Consider the following 20,835-nt stretch of genomic DNA (forward strand, 5'->3'; position numbering starts at 1 on the left):
CACAAAACCTTCCTGTCATCCCCAGAACTCGGGGTGGGAATTTCTCCGGCATGGGCTTGGTCCTGCTCATGAGCAAACTTTGACATTGCTCAGCTCAACTCTTGACCCTCCTGATCTCAGGAGTGGAACATTCCCATGGATGTTGCAGATGTTCCAAGGAAAAGACACATTTTTCCAGCCCTGTCTTCCTTGGAGATGTTGCCAGTGATAGGAACAAAGAATTTTGCTGATGGTTTTTCAAAAAAAAAAAAAAAAAAAAGTGGGATTTGGTTTCTTCTACTTCCAAAATCTGCAGAGCCAACTCCTGGTTTAGAACCACGCCACCCTGCTCCTCTTTCATGTCAGTGTGGGAAGCATGGACAAAAATGTCTTTATTCTACTCCCCTGTCACGTTCTGATGACCTTTCCACATCTCTGGGGTGTTGCTCATATTCCTCACTGGAAAAGCAGCCCAGGAGGCTCCAGCTGGAGTCAGAGCAGCAGCAGCAGCAGCTGAGTCACGGTGCCAGCACTCCCAGCTTCGGGGCTGCTCCTCAAGGATGAAAAGCCAACCCCACAGTCATCCTGCAACCTCCCAGGGAGGAAAAGGCACCTGGGGATGTGTTTCCTAACAAAACTCAGCTGGGATGGGAGAACTCCCCGAGCCCTGTTTGCCTTGGCCTGGGAGCACTGAGGGAGAGCATTCCTGAGCTGACATCACTTGCCATCCCTGCCGTGGAGGTGCTGCTGGTGCCACCAGCACCAGCTCCAAATGGGAAATGTCCTCACTGGAAAGGATTTGGGGGTTTTTCCTTTCCAAGGCACGAGTTTCCCACGGTGCCCATTCCTGAGCCCTCGTGGTGCCTCGAGCCAGAACTGCGTCCTACAAAAGGCTGAAATCCATGGAATGTGTTGGCTTGGGAAGGACCTTAAAAATCACCTTATTCCAGTGTCACTCCCTGGATGCGACCCTTGGTGAGGCTGAGTCGGGACAGAAGAGATAAGCCTTGACTTCCATTGGAAAACTGGGAATTTGGAGAATTTTTTCCCTCTTTCTGCAGTCAGTTTTTTTGGATAAGAAACTGTCATTCCTGCCTGCAGCCTTCCAGAACAAAATCTGTAGGACATAGAATAAAGAATAAAGTTGTTCTATATTAAAGAGTGAAATCTGATGGCAGCACTCTCCCTTTGCCCTGGGATTATCCCTGTGGAATATGGCTGTGGCTGGGGACAAAAATCAGGCAGTGAGAGCAGCCTCGGGCCTATGAATTAGTGAAGAGCCAAAATTTGGGATTATGAATCTCCCTGGAAGTTTTGTGCAGAAACCCTTTATTCATCCAGAGTTTCCCCCAATATTGGTACAGCTTTAAAAACACCACTGTTTTGAAGTGAATAAAAAAGAGGAGAAGCAGCCCAGAATGACCATTTCAGAGAATGTTAAACCAGATGTTTTAACAGGAAGATCCTCACCGAAGGCAATTTTTGCAAACACTTGAGAAAAGCAGCTCCTCTTAGAAAGCCTCTTAAACAGATTTAATTCCAATGTGCAAGGTAGCAGGGAGAGAGAGCTGTGGCTTCCTTCCCTGTGGAGGAATATTTTTTATTGTTGGAGGCTCCTTAAAGAAGGCCTGGGTCTGTCTGGCTGTTAATTGTGGAGTTGTCTAGACAGTGATGATATTATTACCAAGCTATGCACAGCTCCTCACTCTGTCACTGTTTCCAGAGCTGCCTACACAAATTGCTTCACTGTTGACATGTGCAAGAGCTCCCCAGATATTTATTTTTCTCATTTAGAGGAGATGCAGCGAGGCTTTGAAAACCATTATGCACCGAACCATTGCTAATGTTGGAAATGTCTCGTGGGCTCGAGCTGAGGGAGAAGAGGTGGAGGAAGGAAAGGCACCGTGGGCAGGGCTGGATGGGATAAGAAAAAAAAAAAATATTGGGAGATTTGGGTGTGGAGGACAATGGGATCTGCTCCAAATCTTGCTTGTGCCATTTGTGTTCAAGTGGGGTTTTTTTGTATTCATCAGGGGCTGTCCGCATTTGGGGAGGCCAGAAAAGAAAAAGCAAAACACCTTCTGAGACCTTAGAAAGGGCTTTTGAGTGTGTGGTGGCACTTCAGGGTGGTTTGCAGGGGTAAAAAAAAAATGAGGGAATTGCTGGAATCATTCCATGGGGCAGAAATGTGACCCTGGGAAGCTGAAGGGGATGAGGACACCTCACACAGGACTGAGAAATAATCCAGGCTCCCCGTGTCAGGTCTGGGATCCCGAGTGCCTCCTCCCATCCCGTCCTTGTCCCCCACATTCCAAAGCTCAGTTCAGATCCCAGGATTTCCTGAGACACCCTCTGGTACCCCAAAAAGGGAACGAATGCCCTGAAAACCACAGCAGAGTCTGCAGGAGTAGTGTCTAAAACTTTACAGAGCTGGGATTAATTTGTGCAGCTTTTTATAGGATGACGGATATAAGGATTGATATTGATATATATAGATATGTAATTTATTATGATATTTGTAATAAAATACCTTAATCAGAGTTACTTACCACACAGCACAGGTAGATAAAACTGCAGGGAAAGTTCACTGTTTTAAAGCAATTATATTAAAATGAGGAAAAATAATTGTTAAGTAGAGTTTGATGTTACTCACCCAGAGCAAGGAAAGGGGGCAAATCTCACTCAGCCCCAAGGAGTGACCTCAGGAGGTGTCCCCATTCCAGGGAGGAATCTCCACACACTCCCAAAGAAAAATGAAGATGGGAAACCCTCCAGTTGAAAAGTGGGATTGGGTTTTTATGGGATGAAGTGTCAGTCAGCTGTCCCAGCTGTGTCAGCTCAGCAGCTTGAGATAAGTTATCAGTACTTTCCCTTGCTGGGTCATTTATCAGGTGCTCTGCCTGTCAAATCCTCCCTTGTTCCAGTTTCTATCGGGAAGTTGAACTTTGGGATGGATGAGTCAGGCTGGTTTCAGCTCAGGGTTGGCTTCCAACCCCAAAAGCAGCCATCCACCACTGACAGCTCTGCAAATCTGGGGGTGTTGGAGTTGTTTTACCCCAACACCAGGCTGAGCATCTCCCCACACCTTTGGATCACCATTCCTGAGCCCCCTCAGCCTGGGGAAGGTTTTGGTGCCTTAAATTTTATCTTTTCTATTTTTCATATACTGTGAACACCGCAGTGACCTGAGGCCCTGGAGAAGCTTCCAAAATTCCATAATAAAACTGAGATTTGAGGTGAGTTGAGTTTGGATAGAAGTATGTGATATCACAGGGGGGAAACTCAGAGTTGAAGGGTTTAGAATACAGCAATGGATATAAAGCAAGGAGGAGGTTTGGGGTGGAGGCTGCTCCTTCTCCTTCTTCTTCACCTTCTTCTCCATAGGTTTGGGTGGTTTTGAGTAATAGGATAAAAAAGTCCCCATTGTGGACTTCGAGTGATTAATTATTGGGTTGAAAGAGAAAATAATTGAGGTGTGATTTCTGAATTGGACAGTTGATCCTTCAAAGGCCTTGTAGAGAGAGATGGTTAGCCATTCTGAAGCTTGTTAGTAGAATGCTGTAGAACTCACATCTTGTAAGACTAATGAAGATAAGAAATAATAAATATTTGAGTCTGAACATGAAATACCATCTCAAATGCTTTCAATCCTGACCCTGGCAGAGGCAGAAAAAGAAGATGAAGAATTGACACTTCCTAAAGGAGCAATTCCTTCCTTCCTGTGAAGGAGCAGCTTCCCCCTACCTCTGGAGGCTGCCAGAAGTGGTAGAACAGGGCAGGAGCTGAGACAGATTCTCCTGAGAATTGGGATTCCAAATCCACCAATGGAAAGGATTTGGGGATTTTTCTTTCCCAAACAGAATTAGACCTGAAGCTCCAGAGGGATTCTCTCACCCATTTTGGTTCCTGGTGCCCACAAGAGCATGAAGTCACATCCTGTTCACGAATCAGGACCTTGAAGCTGTGCTTAGAAAACCGAATCATAATCTCCATTTCACTCCCATTTTCCCTGTTTTTATGTGGGTATTTTTTTTCCTCTGCCTGCTTTCATTTCCCTTTTTCCTTTGCTATTTCCCTCTCTCCTCCAGGATGCAAAGGCTGTTACTCGATACCAAAGCCACGTGTGCTGTTCCCAAAACAGAGCTTGGAGGGATTTGTGACACGGATTTGATGGGAGCAACAGCCAGATCCCTGAACCCCCCCTGCCAGCCCCCAAAAAATCCCTGCTTGATGCTGACCAAAGCTGAAAGCACGGCTGGAGGGAGCTGAAACAAGACGCTGAGTCATTAATTTTCCTGAACTCTGGAGAAGTTTGGAATTACATCATCATTTAAGGGAAGTACATGAAATTTTGACTCGGTGTCTGTGTGGCCCCGTGGCTCCGAGCCTGGGATCTGGTTTCTGCCTGGATGGTGGGGCTGGAGGAGGGGATTTGCTGCTCAGTTCCCCCTCACACCCTTTCCTTTCCTGGGGTTTTGCCTCCCAAAACCCGAGGAAACCCTTTTCCCCATGGGGATGGGGCTCCCAGGAGGGGCCTTGAACACTTTCCCAGGCCAGGGTTCTCCCCACACCATCCAGGCAGGGAAATAATTTGTGTTACCTCATCTCCCTGGGGTAAAACTGTGCCAGGTTCCCAAAAGGAGCCTTTGCACCTCTCTACACCTGAGCAATTCGGGTATTAACTCCAACCAGACACTTTTTACCTAAAATAAGGGAGTTTGTTCACGTATTTGATGTCTTTGCCTTGTTGAGCAAAGGGGGAAGGAGATCCTCAGGGAGGAAATCCCAGTGAAATCCCAGGGGAAGGAGTCAAAGGTCCCTGAGCCTAGTTGGCTTCAAATTGTGGGAAATGTCTGGCCTGAGCACTTCCTGCCTTTACGGTTGGTTTGGGACTGGTTTGGGACTGGTTTGAGACTGGATTGGGATTGGTTTGGGACTGGTTTGGGATTGGTTTGGGACAGGTTTGGGATTGGTTTGGGATTGATTTGGGATTGATTTGGGACAGGTTTGCGATTGGTTTGGGACTGGTTTGGGACAGGTTTGGGATTGGTTTGGGATTGATTTGGGACAGGTTTGCGATTGGTTTGGGACTGGTTTGGGACAGGTTTGGGATTGGTTCGGGATTGATTTGGGATTCATTTGAAGAAGAAATGCTGCTCCTCAGGTCACTTTTTATTTCAATTCCCTCACACAATTCAATTCATTAATTCAATAAATCAATAATATATTCAATTATATATATATATATATATATATATGTGTATATAAATATACATAATATGTAAAAATCCAATAAATCAATAATTCAATTAATTCAATTAATTCTATAAATCCCTTTTCAGCCCAGGAGTGAGAGCTGCCTCTCTGTCACATCCCCTGCAGTTTTGGTTGCCCCGCAGAAGCTTTTGAAAGAGTTCCACCTCCCAAATGAAACCCTAGAGCAATGTAAACGTTTTCTGTGTGTTATCTGTGGGGTTTAGACAGGTCTCATCTCCGTTTGAGATCCCAAAGCTCATCCCTGGGTGGGGCTGGAAATGGGTTTTTCATGGATTAAACAAGATCTTGGCTCTGAGGGCAGCAGATGGAGGAACCTCTCACAGCATTCCTGGAGTTGTGGTGGCCAAAAGATCCTCTCTCCCAGGGAAAGATGAGCAGGGAAACATTCCCAGCCAAAATCCAGGGAAGAAGGAGCAGGAGGAGGCCCAGCAGCTCTTCCCTGGAGCTGAGGTGGTGGCACTTCACTGGAGGCTTCACGATTCTCCATTCCATGGTGAAACTGATGCCTTTAGTTTTAGCTTTCATGTTTCCCAGATTCTGTACTGCATTCAGAGTGTGACTCTGAACTTCACATGAAGTGTAAGCAGGTTCTCCTCAGAGTTTAATCAGACAAACAATCCTTTTCCAGGCCCAAAATGTGCAAACAGCAGAGAACTGAGGAGAGCAACCTGGGAGGATGGGGCTGCATCACCTCAAGATGTAATTGGACAATTCCCCAAGATGGAAATGGACCAAAACCTATAAAAGTGTGAAAACTCATGACTTGGGGTCCATCTTGGGTCCGTCTTGGGTCCATTTTGGGTCCATTTTGATCCATTTTGGTCCATCTTGGGTCCATCTTGCTCTATTTTGGGTCCATTTTGGGTCCATTTTGGTCCATCTTGTGTCCATTTTGAGTCCATTTTGATCCATTTTGGTTCATCTTGAATCCATTTTGGATCCATTTTGATCCATTTTGGTCCATCTTGTGTCCATTTTGTGTCCATTTTGGTCCATCTTGGCTCCATTTTGATCCATTTTGGTCCATTTTGATCCATTTTGGTTCATCTTGGGTCCATTTTGGATCCATTTTTGGGTCCATCTTGGTCCATCTTGGCTCCATTTTGATCCATTTTGGTCCATCTTGGTCCATCTTGGCTCCATTTTGATCCATTTTGGTCCATTTTGGTCCATCTTGGGTCCATTTTGGTCCATTTTGTGACCATTTTGGTCCATCTTGGGTGCAGCCCTGGCTGGGCTCCTGTGCTGCCCAAGGTGCATCCTTTAAAGGCCTTTTAACAAATCCCTGCTTTATTCCTTTAACTCTGCCCAGCCTCTGCTCCAGGCAGCCTCTCGAGGCATCCAAACCACAGGCTCATCCTTCTTTTCCAGGGATGAAAGTTCTCCCCTGACATGCGCAAGCAGCGTGTGGAATGCTGGAAATGAGAACCTTATCCGGCCAGGAAATGTTCTCCTGAAGTAATTTTTCTATTTTTAGGAAATAAACACCTCTCTGGGGGAGAGATGTTGTGCAAGGCCCTGGCTCTGATTATTGTGCCTTCAATCTGGCAAGTTTAGGGGGCACTTGTAGCTCCACTTCACCAAAATGGGCAACTCGGAACCAGTACAGCGTTAAATTTCCTGTTGGGAAACCCCAAAATGAAGAAAATTGGGGAATTCTGGGGGGAAACACAGCTTGTGCTGCAGTTCCATCCCTGGCTGCCATGGGACAGCAGGAATCCACAGGGATGAAAAACAGGATCGGGGGGAAATTTGGGTATTTTACCCGAGCTGGACAAACCCAAGGAGCTGAATTCACGGGGGCAAATCCAGGTTTTACTCACCTGCTGCTATTCCCAGCAGGACTGAACTCCACTGAAGAAGAAAAGGCCTCAGATTGCACCGGGGGGGGGGGTTCAGATCGGATATTGGGGGGAAAAAATTCCCCACAGGGGTGGTCAGGCATTGGAATGACCAGCCAGGGAGGTGGTCTGGGGATTATGGTGATGGTGGGACTGGATGGTGCCCAAGAGCTCCTCCAGCCTTGATAATTCTCTGATTCCCTAATCATTATAAATGATTATATATCATTTATATATATATATATCATTATAAATTCACCTGTGTGTTTCCTTCAAACAACCCCAAACCCCGAGGATAACAGCAATAAAAAAATCCCAGCGGTGCTCCCCAGCAGAAAAAAAAAAACAAATAAAGAGTGTGACAGATGTTAACAGGGAATATTTTGACAAGGAACAGCAGGAAAAAGCAAAGAAAGGTGTGCGTTTCACTCTTCCTCTATGGTTTGTGGCAGCAGGGAAAATGTTTACATTGCTCTAGGGTTTCATTTGGGAGGTGGAGCTCTTTCAAAAGCTTCTGCGGGGCAAGCAGAACTGCCTGGGATGTGACAGAGAGGCAGCTCTCACTGCTGGGCTGAAAAGGGATTTATGGAATTAATTGAATTATTGATTTATTGGATTTTTTATACACACACACACACACACACACACACACACACACACACACATATATATATATAAAATGTATATATATATATATATATATAATGTGTATCTATATATAATGTGTATATATATAATGTATATATATTTATATTTATATAAATATAAATATATATAAATATATATAAATACTTTATATAGATATTTATATACTTATATACACCTTTATATATATATACACTTTAATATATAAAAATATATATAAATACTTTATTGACTATATTATTGTTATATACTATATATATTATATGTAATATAATATATATATTATATATTATATATTATATATTTTTATATATTATTTATATACTATATATATAGTTTTATATATATATAACTATATATATATAATATATATACACACTATATATAGACTAAATATATAGTTATATATATATACACAACTATATATATATATAAATACTTTATTGACTATATTATTGATTTATTGAATTGATGGATTTAATTGTGTGGGGGAATTGAAATAAAAAGTGACCACAGGTGCAGCATTTCTTCTGGGTAAAAAAAAGCCCAGCTCCAGTCCCATTCAGGGATGAGCTTTGGGTTCTCAAACTAAAATAAAACTGGTCCTAAATACACAGATAACACACAGAAAACTGAACTGAGGAGCAGCATTTCTTCTGGGTAAAAGAAAACAAAACAAACAGCTCCAGCCCCATCCAGGGATGAGCTTTGGGATCTCAAACTGGTAAATATAAATAAAATAAATAAATAAAACTAATAACCAAAATAAAACTGGTCTTAAATGCACGGATACTGCAGGAAAGGCGTTTGGAATGATGTGCATGAGCTAATTTCATTTTTTGCTGCACTCAAAACCCATTCTAGTGTGACTGGCTAAGAGTTAGACTCGAGATTAATTGATCTTGACACACTTGAGGGCAGGCTGTCATTAAAGCTGAGCCTAAGCTGGAAAAAATCCACAAGGATTGATGTGTTCTGATGTGGGGTGGTGCTTTTGAACTGCAAAATCTCCCTTTGAGAAGGAGGAAATCAGCTGGAGAGGATCCTGGGGCCTCCTAACGCTCAGTCCATGGCAGCTGCAGATTAACGGGCTCACCCCAGCTCAGCCAGGAGCGCTCAGCAAAGCCAGGTCTGATTTCCATATCCAAAATGTTGTCCTGGCACTCTGGAAAAGGGGATCTGAGCCATCCAATCCCCCTTAAAATTAGCAGCTGATAATTTCTCCAAACTCTAAGGTACCTAAAAAACAAATCCACAGCCATTTTTGGGAACTGCAGGGGCAGAGGTGGGAATGGATGGCTCAAAGTGATGAAAAAACTGGGGGATTATACTCAATAAACCAATTTTTTCCTCATATTTAGACTGAGCTTGGTGCTAGAGTAAATTATCGAAGCAGTCATACTTGCATTAGTGATTAATCCAGCTCAAATATAATTAATCCACGGTGAAATCAATTGTAATTCACTCCTGTCTCATGATGAGAGGAGGAACAGAAAAAATTCCCCAGATCAGAATCAATGCCCAAAACTGAGGACAGTTTTCAAAGTCTGGAAAGAATCCCTCTGGTTTGTCTCAGCTGAAGAGATGATTCATATCAAAAATATTCCCTTTTCATTAAAGAATTCTCTTGCTCCACATTCCCAAAGGTTTTGCTGCCCTGCTCCCCAAGCCTGGCATCTTTAAAATCCCAGAAATCTCTCCAGGGATTTTTGATGTCCTGGTGCTTCAGCTTCCTTTATCCTCATTAGGAAGGACAATTTTGGGGCATAAATTAATGAGGATGAGGGGACAAACAAAGCGGCATCTTCCAGGTTGAGCATTTAGGATTTCCCTCTTATTTTTTTATCCTCTTTCCATTTATGCATCCAGATCTCTCTGGGATGACATCCAAAGGTTCCTGGCATGGTCAGAAATGCAGGAGCACCCCAGGGAAATGTGGGAATGCCTTTCCCTTCTTGGGACCAGGAAAGTACTGGCAGGGAAAAACCTCCATCATTTTTAGGGAATCCCAGGATCTTCAGGAAGAGCAGAGCAGGTCAGGAGATGAGCAGAGGGCTGGAGCAGCTCTGCTGGCAGCAAAGGCTGGCACAGCTGGCATTGTTCAGCTGCACAGGAGAAGCTTTGGGCTGAGCTCAGGGTGGCCTTGCAGGGCCTGCAGGAGCCCCAGGAAACCTGGAGAGAGACAATTCCCAGGGGAGGCAGGGACAGCACACAGGGAATGGCTTCAGAGTGAAAAATCACAGGGTTAGATCAGATTTTAGGAACAATTTCCTCCCTGGCAGGGTGGGCAGGGGCTGGGCTGGAATTCCCAGAGCAGCTGGGGCTGCCCCTGGATCCCTGGCAGTGCCCAAGGCCAGGCTGGACACTGGGGCTGGAGCAGCCTGGCACAGGGGAAGGTGTCCCTGCCATGGCAGGGGTGGCACTGGATGATCTTTAATGTCCCTTCCAAACCCAAACCACCCTGTGAATCCCTGAAGGCAAAATTTGGGCTTGCGACTTTCCCAAAAATCTCTAAACATCCGTGCCACAGATATTTCATAAATCCCAGTTTGGGAATAACCAGCTGAGAGCACCCTGGGTCCCCAAGGGAGTGGATTCAAGTGACAACGGTGACATTTCTGAACTTGATTTTCGTGCACCACCATGAGAGCCAGAAACCTCATCCCTGGGGACCAGCCAAGGTGGAGCTCCTGAGGAATGCCACTCCTGCCAGCTGGAATGCCTTGTTTGCCCTCTGGAATGACTCCTCTGCCTCCTGAAGTTAAAAAGCAGCTCTCCCTGAAATAATTTATTTGGCCATAAATTTTCTCCCTAAACTTCAGTGCGGCATTCCAAAATGAACCAAAACATCCAGGAAAAGCTCTGCCCTTATCTCTTGGCTGTCTGGCTTTGGGCAACATTTTCCATGACAACAAGCAGCAGCAAAAAAAAAAAACAAACCAAAAAAACCACAACCAGAGCCCAAACAACAGCAGGGGATGGATGGACCGACACAAACAAAGGGAAATATAATGAATTTTTATCCATAAAAAACAGCTTCTCAAGCAAAGTTTGTTATTTTATCTTTGATCTTCAGCAGTTTTCCACAAGCAGAAGGACCCGGTTCAAAATCTCCCATGAAAGCTGTAAGAAAATATCATTTTTTATTTCTTTCAGCTCTTTCTTCACCCAAATTCATAATTCTTAGTTTCTATTTCTCACCATTCAGGCACAGGCTGTTAACTGTTTTCCCATAAGGAAATACCCAACAATTCTGCCTTGGAAATTGTATTTATCTCCCTGAGAAAGCTGAATTATGAAAGCTAAAAAAACAGCTAAATTCAGTGGAGTTTTGGGTTTTTTTTTCTATTTCAAACCTCTGACAGCATGAAGAAAATCAGATTTTTTTTTCCTTTATTTTTAAATCACCCAACATAAATGAAGAACATTTAATACAAATTGAGAGCATTGAGCAGTGTTTAAAGAGAAGGGAGTCACGGTCTAACTCTTCCCAAAGAGTGGGAATGTGGCTGGGAGGGGGAGATGAGCCCCAGCCACTGCTGAAATCTCTGAAGATGTCTGCAGCAACCAACGCTCTCCCTAATGAGACCTCAGAATGTCTTGATGAGCTTCTCTAATTGCTCTGCATAATTGGAAGGAGCTGCGGCCCCATTTCAAAAATGCTCAGCTTCCAATGGGGGGAATGTGGCTCTAATTAAGATGAGGGGGGTGGGTTGGGTTCAGGGGGGGCTTTTGTTTTATTTTGTTTTATTTTGTTTTATTTTGTTTTGTTTTGGTTTGGTTTGGTTTGCAGCCTTGATTATTTAAGGACGACAACAACGCTAATCGGTGACCAGGTTTATCAATTATCAATCACAAACCTCTCCAAATTCACTGACAGTTTTTGGGTTCATCAGGGGATTCGCTGTTAATAAAGGAGCAACCAACATTTCTTAATATTTCACTTGTTCCCACTAAATCAGCGGCTTTTCCCCAAATCCTCCCTTTCAGGCAGCACACAAATAACCAGAAATGTTTTAAAAAGCAGATAAAAAGGTAAATGTTTATGCTGGGGGTGAGACGGCTCTGGGGAGACCTTAGAGCCCTTCCAGGGGTTTGGGAAAAGGAGGGAGAAGGATTTTTATCGGGACAGAGTGTGACAGGACAGTGGGAATGGGTTTGAAGTGAGGTGGGGCAGGGTTGGATTGGATGTTCTGAAAAACAGGGAATTCTGTGCCTGGGGCTCCCCAGGACAGGGCTGGCTTTCCCAGCTCCCAGGGAACATTCCTGGCTCCCAGGGAACATTCCTGGCTGACATTCCTTGCCGTCCAGCAGAATCCCACCATCCCTTTCCACTGCTGCTCTCCTTCCTCGTGTGTCCCCCATCCTTGTTCCAGGTGCAGAATCCATCCAGGTGTTTCTTCAAGTGCTCCCAGACCTCTCATTTCTCCGGGACTCCCCTTCCAGGGATTCAACAATCTCCCATCACCACTTATCCCCCCAAAAGGGTGAGATTTGTCCGTGGGTTCTCCCAGATTCCACCTGATCAATCATGAGCTCCTTGCCATGGATCCAGTTGGATTTATCTCCACGGCTGCGAAATTCCACAATCCAACTTTTCTCCCAGGGCTGGATTTCTCTCTCAGTCCCAGCGTGGCATTTAGACTGAGGTGAAAAGATGCTGCTGTTCCCGTGTTCACAACTGGAAAATCTGGGTGATGGGAGTGATTTACGAGCAGCAGAAACCTGGAATATTATCATGGAAAAGTCTGTCAGTCCCAACATCAGGCATCGCCTCCAGGATCTCCATTCCCACAAGGAACTGTGCACAGAGTGAGGCTTGACAAAGACATTCGTAAGAGTTCTGGAATTTTCTGGAATCCCAGGATTAAGGCTGGAAAAGCCCTGCCAGCCCGTGCAGTGCCAGCTGTGCCCCACGGCCACCTTGTCCCCAGCCCAGAGCACTCAGTGCCACCTGCAGGGGACACCTGCAGGGATGGGCACTGCAAAGCTGCCTGGGCAGCCCCTGCCAAGGCCTGGGCACCCTTTCCAGGGAGAAATTTTCCCTAATATCCAATCTAAACCTGCCCTGGCCCAGCCTCTCCTCCTGTCCCTCTTCCCTGGGAGCAGAGCCCGACCCTCCTGGCTGTCCCCTCCTGGCAAGGAGCTTGGAATACTGGAATACTGGAATATTGGAATACTGGAATACTGGAGTATTAGAATATTGGAATATTGGAATATTGGCCCAAAACAGGTTGAGGACAGGAACAGGAGCAAGGCAGCCTTATCACCCTGATCAGCAGCAGCAAAATTTTGTGCTGTTTGCCTCGTTCATTCCTTGTTTTTAATGATTTTTTTTTTTCCCTTTTAGGGGCACGAAAGATCCAGGAGATTGAATCTGGCACTTCATCATCTCTCTTGTAATCTCCCTCCTCAAAAATGTGTTAATTTGGAAAAACAGAAAGGAGAATAAAAGGAGGATTTATGAACACACACAGACTAATAAATAAGCGTATAACACTGCGAAAGGGCCGTTGTTAAATATGTTTTACATTTGAAGGGCTATAAAATTGTTCAAGCAAGCTCTGGTGAGCCTGGTTTTAATGAAGTCTTTTCTCTCTCCAAGGCAGCGTGTTCCATGTGGAGAAGGTTATTTCCTGCCATTCCTGATGGAGTCAGCTCTCACAGGGATGCCAGGGCACTTGTTAGAGCTGCTGCTTATCCCTCTTTCCCAAAGCAATGCGAAATCCTGCTGTCCAAAACATTCCCTGAGCACTGGTGGAGGCTGCCTAACAAAGGGTCAAGTGTGCAGAGCTGGGATCTCTCAGAAATAAATGGTCAGTGCCAAAAATCCCAAAGGAATGAGAAATCCAGGCTGTGTTCTGTGTGGTCATGGCCAGCAAGAACATCCAGGTTGGTTGGACTTCTCAGAAGTTTTGCTTTTCCCACTGTGGAATCCCAGCACTTCTGATCATCCCACACCTTTCAAAGATGGTTTTCTCCTGCATCTCTTCTCCATCCTCCTGAGCATTCAGTGCTCCCTGTGCCTCCTGCTGGGGGATGGCTTCATCCCTGATTTCTCCTCACCCTCACAGCCTGTTTAGCATGGAATTATGGAATGGTTTGGGATGGAAGGGATATTAAAGATCATCCTGTGCCACCCCTGCCATGGCAAGGACACCTTCCCCTGTGCCAGGCTGCTCCCAGCCCCAGTGTCCAGCCTGGCCTTGGGATCTGCCAGGGATCCAGGGGCAGCCCCAGCTGCTCTGGGAATTCCATCCCAGCCCCTGCCCACCCTGCCACGGAGGAAATTGTTCCTAATATCCTGTGATTTTTCACTCTGAAGCCATTCCCTGTGTGCTGTCCCTGCATGCCCTGGGAATTGTCTCTCTCCAGGTTTCCTGGGGCTCCTGCAGGCCCTGCAAGGCCACCCTGAGCTCAGCCCAAAGCTTCTCCTGTGCAGCTGAACAATGCCAGCTGTGCCAGCCTTTGCTGCCAGCAGAGCTGCTCCAGCCCTCTGCTCATCCTGGAGCCTCCTCTGGGCTCTCTGCAGCAGCTCCAGCTCCTCCCAGGGCTGGGCCCAGGGCTGGGGCAGCTCTGCAGCTGGGGAATCACCTGAGGGGTACAAATCCCAATCCCTTTCCTGCTCCTCACACTTTATTTTACCCTTTTTTTTCTCTTGCCACTGTGACCTTTTCCAGACCCAGATAAAACCTCAGGAGCAGCCAAAAGCCCTCTGGCTGCACAGCTGAGCACAATGACATTTTTACCAGTGCTCTCCAACCTGGAATTTCATTCCATTGGCATGGGAACACCTCCAGGCAGTGGAACAAAGGTGTGTGACTGGAGGAGAAGTGTGTTAAATGAAGGAAAAATTGGTGACACCTCCCTCTTGTTTCCCCAGAAGGGAATCCAGAGGTGAGGTGCTCCTGACAAGCTCCTGATCTTGAAAAGAGAGGGAGGAAGGAGCTGAAATGGCTGAGTCACAAAACTCCTGAGGACGCTTTTGAGGCAGAGCAACTCGTGTGTCATCCCTTGCCGGTGGCTCCGGAGCAGGGAATGTGGTCCTGCAGGGATGCAGAGCTGGGAATGTGGTCCTGCAGGGATGCAGAGCAGGAATTGCCTTTGAACTTTTGGAGGGTGGCCCGTGGCAGCCCAGCCTCTCCCTCCTCGGTGTGGGCGTGGGCTTGGCAGCAGCTCTGAGCTCCTTGCGTGTCCTAAACCTGCTCCTCGCCCTTCCCTTTGCCTAGAAAAGAATGTGTTTATTGCCCCTTGGCATTCCCAGGAATGGCTTTGTTTCAGGGGAATTCGTGCCTTCTCTGACAACAGGAATATTCACTTCTGTCCTTTGGATTTTTATTTGGAGCCTCAGGATCGTCACATGAGCCCCTCACATCCAGCAGGTTTCTGAATGTTGCTCTCAGGTAATTATCCCAGGAAAATCCCATGGGAAACCCACACCAGCAGTGGGTAAACTGGATAAAACTGTCCTGAACTGTGGAGTCCTGACTTCTTTTTTGCCAAGGTCGGGATTAAATGTGTGAGAGGGTGTTTTTTGTTGGGACTCAGATGTTGATCAGTTCTTGTCTCTGTCACAGTCTCACACACCCTGAGTTCTGCAGCACTTCACTCCAGCACACTGAAAATGGAGCCCTGTCTCTCTCTCTGCAAGGCCTTTCAAGGATCAACTGTCCAATTCAGAAATGACACCTCAATTATTTTCACTTTTACCCCAATACCCAACCACCCGTGCCCGCCATGGGGACTTTTTATCCAATGACACAAAACCACCCAAACCCATGGAGAGGAAGGTGAGGGGGAAGAAGGAGCAGCCTCCACCCCAACCCTCCACCTTGCTTTATATCTATTCCTGTATTCCAAACCCTTCAACTCTGAGTTTCCCAGCCTGTGCTATCACACACTTCTATTCAAACTGCACACCTTTAATCTCAGTTTTATTATTGAATTTTGGAAGCTTCTCCAGGGCCTCAGGTCAGTGCAGTGTTCTCCTGGGGGTCAGTGCCTGGCAGCACAGAAAGTCTGGAATTCTCACCAGCCAGGGCTCCAACACTGAACCCCCTTCAGAGGCTCTGAATTCAGACAGGGAAAGGCTGAGGAGGAAACAATTCCTGGTGTCCCACCCACCTCGTGGGGCAGGGGCTGGACAGGCCACACATCAGGAAATATTTCCACGGTCCAGCCCCTGGATAATTGATGAGGGCTTAAAATGCTAAACCCTAATGTTCAAACTGTTCTCTCCTGTGCAGAGGTGGGCAGGGTAATGGAGCATTAAGTCTGGCTCAGGCTGGAACCCGGCTCTGTCTCGGCTCCGTGCCCAGGACTGAGGGAGACTCAGAGCCAGGGTGATGAAAAGTGTCTGGAATCCCCTCCAGGAACTCAGGGCGACCCCAGCAGCTCCCACGTGGGTGCCACATCCCATCCCACTCCTACTCCCTGCTCCACGCTCACATCCAAAGGCCTGAAGATGTTTTTGCCCCGTGGGGACGGCACAAAGAAATGTTTGGCTTCTCCCAGCCCGGGCTGCACTTCCCAAGCTCTTGGAGAAACACTCAGCCTTAATTAGAGGCATCTCGCAGCAGGATTTAACCCCAGCAAGGTGAGACAGAGGGAACCGTTCCTCCCCCTCTGAAGGTAAACTGCTGCTGAACTCTCAGCCCCACGTTCAGCTGCCTGATGGAACATGTTTGGAATTACATAACACCGAGTTTTGTTTCGTTTCAGGCACACACAGAGGGTTGCACCAAATCCCTGAGATGCTTCTCCAGTTGGAGAAAGCCCCACATGCAGGAATTTGCGCTCGTTTTGGAACGGCTCAGAGGGGAGAACCGGCATTTCCACAACATTTTTATAAAACCTGTAGAGATTTGTAAAATCCGCCTCCAGATTTGCCCCAGTTTAGGGCAAACATTCCTCTCCCAGGCCAGGATCATTTTTAAATTTTGGAAATGCAGGAAAAAGGCACTTTGGCAATTCAAACTCTTTAAAATTGGACTTTGCATGGAATTAGGTAATCAAAGGACAATGGAATTGTTTAAATTGGGAGAGACCTCAAAGCCTGTCCAGTGCCACCCCTGCCATGGCAGGGACACCTTCCCCTGTGCCAGGCTGCTCCAGCCCCAGTGTCCAGCCTGGCCTGGGGCACTGCCAGGGATCCAGGGGCAGCCCCAGCTTCAACTCTTCTAACATTGGGAATGGATGCAACTGAATTTTGCGTGTGATTTCCACAGGGTTTTATTCTCAAATTCAGGCACGCTGAAATATTTTGAATTTATAAACAATCACAGAACATCCTGAGTTGGAAGGGATCCTCATGGATCATCCAGGATTGCCCAGAGCCCCACCAAGCCCAGCCTGGGCACCCCTGGCAGCGCTGGCCAAAGGCTCCTGGAGCTCTGGCAGCCTCGATGCCACAGCAGACAGAGAGAGGATGGCAGCATCCTCCATGGAGTTTCCCAGGCTCCAAGGGCAGGGCTGGATGGGATCTTTGCAATGAGGAATTGTTCCCTGGCAGGGTGGGCAGGGGCTGGGATGGAATTCCATCCCTGGATCCCTGGCAGTGCCCAAGGCCAGGCTGGACACTGGGGCTGGAGCAGCCTGGCACAGGGGAAGGTGTCCCTGCCATGGCAGGGGTGGCACTGGATGGGCTTTAATATCCCTTCCATCCCAAACCATTCCATGATTCCATGATGCTGGAGTTGGGCTTTGAGGTCCCTTCCATCCCAAACCATTCTGGAATTCCATGATTGATACATCTGGACTTTGTGGAGACATTTCTTGCATTCAGGTCCTGGTAGGAAGAAAAAAACTTGTTTTCTCCACCTGAGCATTTCCAGGCTTGCTGGGTGTCCTTCAGCTCTTAATTTATTTCTCCATGCTCCCATCCCTGCAATAAAGGGATAATAATTCCCACCCTTTCTGTGAAGCCACTTTTCAATTATTATATAAAACTCATCCCCAGGACTCCCAGGTCCTTGGGAAAACAATTTCTTTAAATTACTTAACACAATAGCAAAAAATATCCTTAAGAAGGCACTGAAAACCTAAAATTATCCCACTTTTTTTTCTCAATGTATGGGAAAGGTTTAATTAGTAAATTTTTCCTGCTGCTTCAATTGGCTGGAATAAAACATGAGGGATTTTTCCTAATTTCCACTTCACCCTGATTTGGCCCTGCCCAAAGCTGTGCTCCCGTTGTGGTCAGGACATTTGCTCAGTCCTGCCCTAAAGTTGTGTTCACAGGAGAGATCTGGGAAAGAAGGGCTGGGGAAGAGTCAATAAATGTTGTATTCCTTCAGAACCATGAATTTTGGGTGAAACTGGGGAGTTTTGAACACGGAAATTTTAAGTTTACAGTAATTCCCACTGCTTTTTTAGTATTTGTTTTGGGATGGGGTTTTTGGTCTTTTTAAAATTTAGGAATACTTCGAAAGGGCATTGAGGGGCTGGAGAGTGTCTAGAGAAGGGAATGGAGATGGGAAGGGGCTGGAAAACAAATCCTGGGAGGAGCAGCTGAACTGGGGGGGGCTCAGCCTGGAGCAAAGGAGGCTCAGGGGGAACCTCAGTGCTCTGCACAACTCCTGACAGGAGGGGCAGGGACAGGAGGAGAGGAAATGGCCTCAGATGGCACCAGGGCAGGCTCAGGGTGGAGATTGGAAAAGAAAATTTCCCTGGCAGAGTGGCCAGGCCTTGGGCTGAGCTGCCCAGGGAGGTTTGGAGTCCCTGGAATTGTCCCAGAGCAGTCTGGATGTGGCCTTGGGGACAGGCTTTGGGGTGGGGCTGGGGTGGCACTGGGTGATCCTGAAGGTCCCTTCCCACCCTGATGATTCTGGAATTCTGAGCCTGACACAGGTGGCTGGTGACTGCTCCAGTTTTCCTGGAGTACCAGGAGATCTTTGATCCAGTTCAGTTTTCCAACAGCACAGGCTGACACCTTCAAACAACCAAACATTCCAAGTGCGTCCCATCCCTGGAGCTGCCAAACCCCAACTATTCCTGTCCTTGCTCCCTCTGGCTCCCAACCCATCAGAATTCCCTTAAGGAATGTGGAATTTGGGGGGTGCTGCCATCACCCAGAACCTACCAGAGCCTGCCCAGCTCCAGCAGAACCCAAACCCCTCATTCCACCCTGGAGGGAGCCGGAGTCGGCGATTCCTGACACGTCTGAGCTCTGCCTGCCACCTATTGGTGTGAAACTCCTGAGCCCAAATTCCCATTCCTATTCCCAGCTTTCTTTAGGCCAAAAACTGTCCCAGGGTAAAGATGACACCATCTTTTGGCCAGGGTCACTCAGAAATGCCTCCTGTGGCCACGCCTGGCTGCTCCCTGGTTTGTGAGAGGGCAAGAAAAGCTGGGAATTGTGTCCTGGAAGGGTTGGTTTGTTTTTCCGGAGGTCACTTTCATGGCAAATGGATTGTTGCCAATCCAAGCTTTGTTCCCAAAGCTGGGATTTGTGATCTTAAAATTCCCAGGACGTGAAAGGCTGGGAACTTTGTTTTTCCTGAATTGTTTTGTGATAGAGAGTGAAACATTCCTGGGCACTGCAGACAGAAATGGCGAATCCAGAGGGAGATGGGTCAGCACCAGTGCACAGGAATTGGCATTTTAGCTCCTGGGACACTGATTCACACCACACGGTGATAAAATCATGGAAATATGGAACGGTTTGGGGTGGAAGTGACCTTAAAAAATCATCTCATCCCACCCCTGCCATGGCAGGGACACCTTCCCCTGTGCCAGGCTGCTCCAGCCCCAGTGTCCAGCCTGGCCTGGGGCACTGCCAGGGATCCAGGGATGGAATTCCATCCCAGCCCCTGCCCACCCTGCCAGGAAACAATTCCTCATTGCCAAGATCCCACCCAGCCCTGCCCTCTGGCACTGGCAGCCATTCCCTGGCTCCTGTCCCTCCATCCTTGTCCCCAGTCCCTCTGCAGCTCTCCTGGAGCCCCTTCAGGCCCTGCCAGGGGCTCTGAGCTCTCCCTGGAGCTTCTCCTCCCCAGGTGAGCACCCCCAGCTGCCCCAATGACCAACTTATCTTCCAAACAGCTCCTCAGAATCACCCAAAATTGGGCGGGGAAGTGAATTTTTAGAAACTTACAGGACAAACCCCAACTGAAGACGGGAAAGGATCAGCAGTCCAGCACTCCAGACTTGCATTCCATATTTTTAGCAAACCTTGTGGTGGCTTTAAAGGGAGGCAGGGGTGAAAAGATTCAACCCAGATGATTAAATTTGGAGATGTGATGTTCAAACAAATAATTTTTCCATGATTTCCCCCTAAAAAAAAGTGGGAGACTGATGCATGTGGCCTAAACTCATGTTCCCATCACTGGAGGAAAATCAACATTTTATTGTCCACTCACAACTCTCAGAGGCCCCAATCACAGTCTGATTCTGTCCCTGATTTTCTTCATTTGGAATAAATCTCCCACTGAACTCCTTGGAATTAAACCTGTGCTCAGTGTGGCACCAGCAGGAATTACATCCAAATATTCCTTCAGTTAATGTGGGGAGAACAAGAGCAAACCATTGCTCCATTTTTATTAATCACTGATAGCCATTATTATAAATATTGAAAAATATTGGTTTTCCACAGGTTTTGGGGTTGTTTTTATTTTTGGTTGTTTTGGTTGGATTGTTTTTAAGACACAGGAAGGATTCTGATGTTGTTTAAACCTCTGATTATCGAGTTTGCTGTGCCCGACCCTTATAAAATCCAAGTGAAATAAAATCTTGTGGTATTCTCTTAAATCTTGAGCATTAAAACAATAAAATTAATTTAAAACCAACAAAAACAAAACTCAAAAACAATCAACCAAAGAAACAAAACCAAACTCCAGTTTATTTGTGAGGTAAAGACAGAGATGGATGAAAAATTGTTTATTTTCTTCATTTTTGAATGTTTCCGTAAGGAACAAAATTAAATTTCCAAGTGGAACAAGACTGAAAGTGTCTGAAATGTGGGATTTAGGGTTAAAAATTAATTTTCACCTTTTTTCTAATGTGGTTTTACTCGGTCAGGACCTCCATCAATTATTTTCAAGCCCTTCTGGTGACCCAGAACTCCCCAAACACAGTTTCTCAAAGGAAACAGGAA

At 46.6% G+C, this 20,835-nt stretch overlaps 1 long non-coding RNA gene across 1 annotated transcript; it reads left to right on the forward strand.

Annotated features, from left to right (window-relative positions):
* Positions 1-11,544: 11,544 nt before the first annotated feature.
* On the forward strand, positions 11,545-13,244 carry LOC119704444. The gene is made up of 3 exons (XR_005257975.1): positions 11,545-12,229; positions 12,349-12,554; positions 13,093-13,244. It is a non-coding gene; the product is annotated as an uncharacterized LOC119704444 (long non-coding RNA).
* Positions 13,245-20,835: the final 7,591 nt, after the last annotated feature.

This window comes from Motacilla alba, chromosome 1, assembly GCF_015832195.1.
Source record: "Motacilla alba alba isolate MOTALB_02 chromosome 1, Motacilla_alba_V1.0_pri, whole genome shotgun sequence".
Taxonomy (NCBI): domain Eukaryota; kingdom Metazoa; phylum Chordata; class Aves; order Passeriformes; family Motacillidae; genus Motacilla; species Motacilla alba.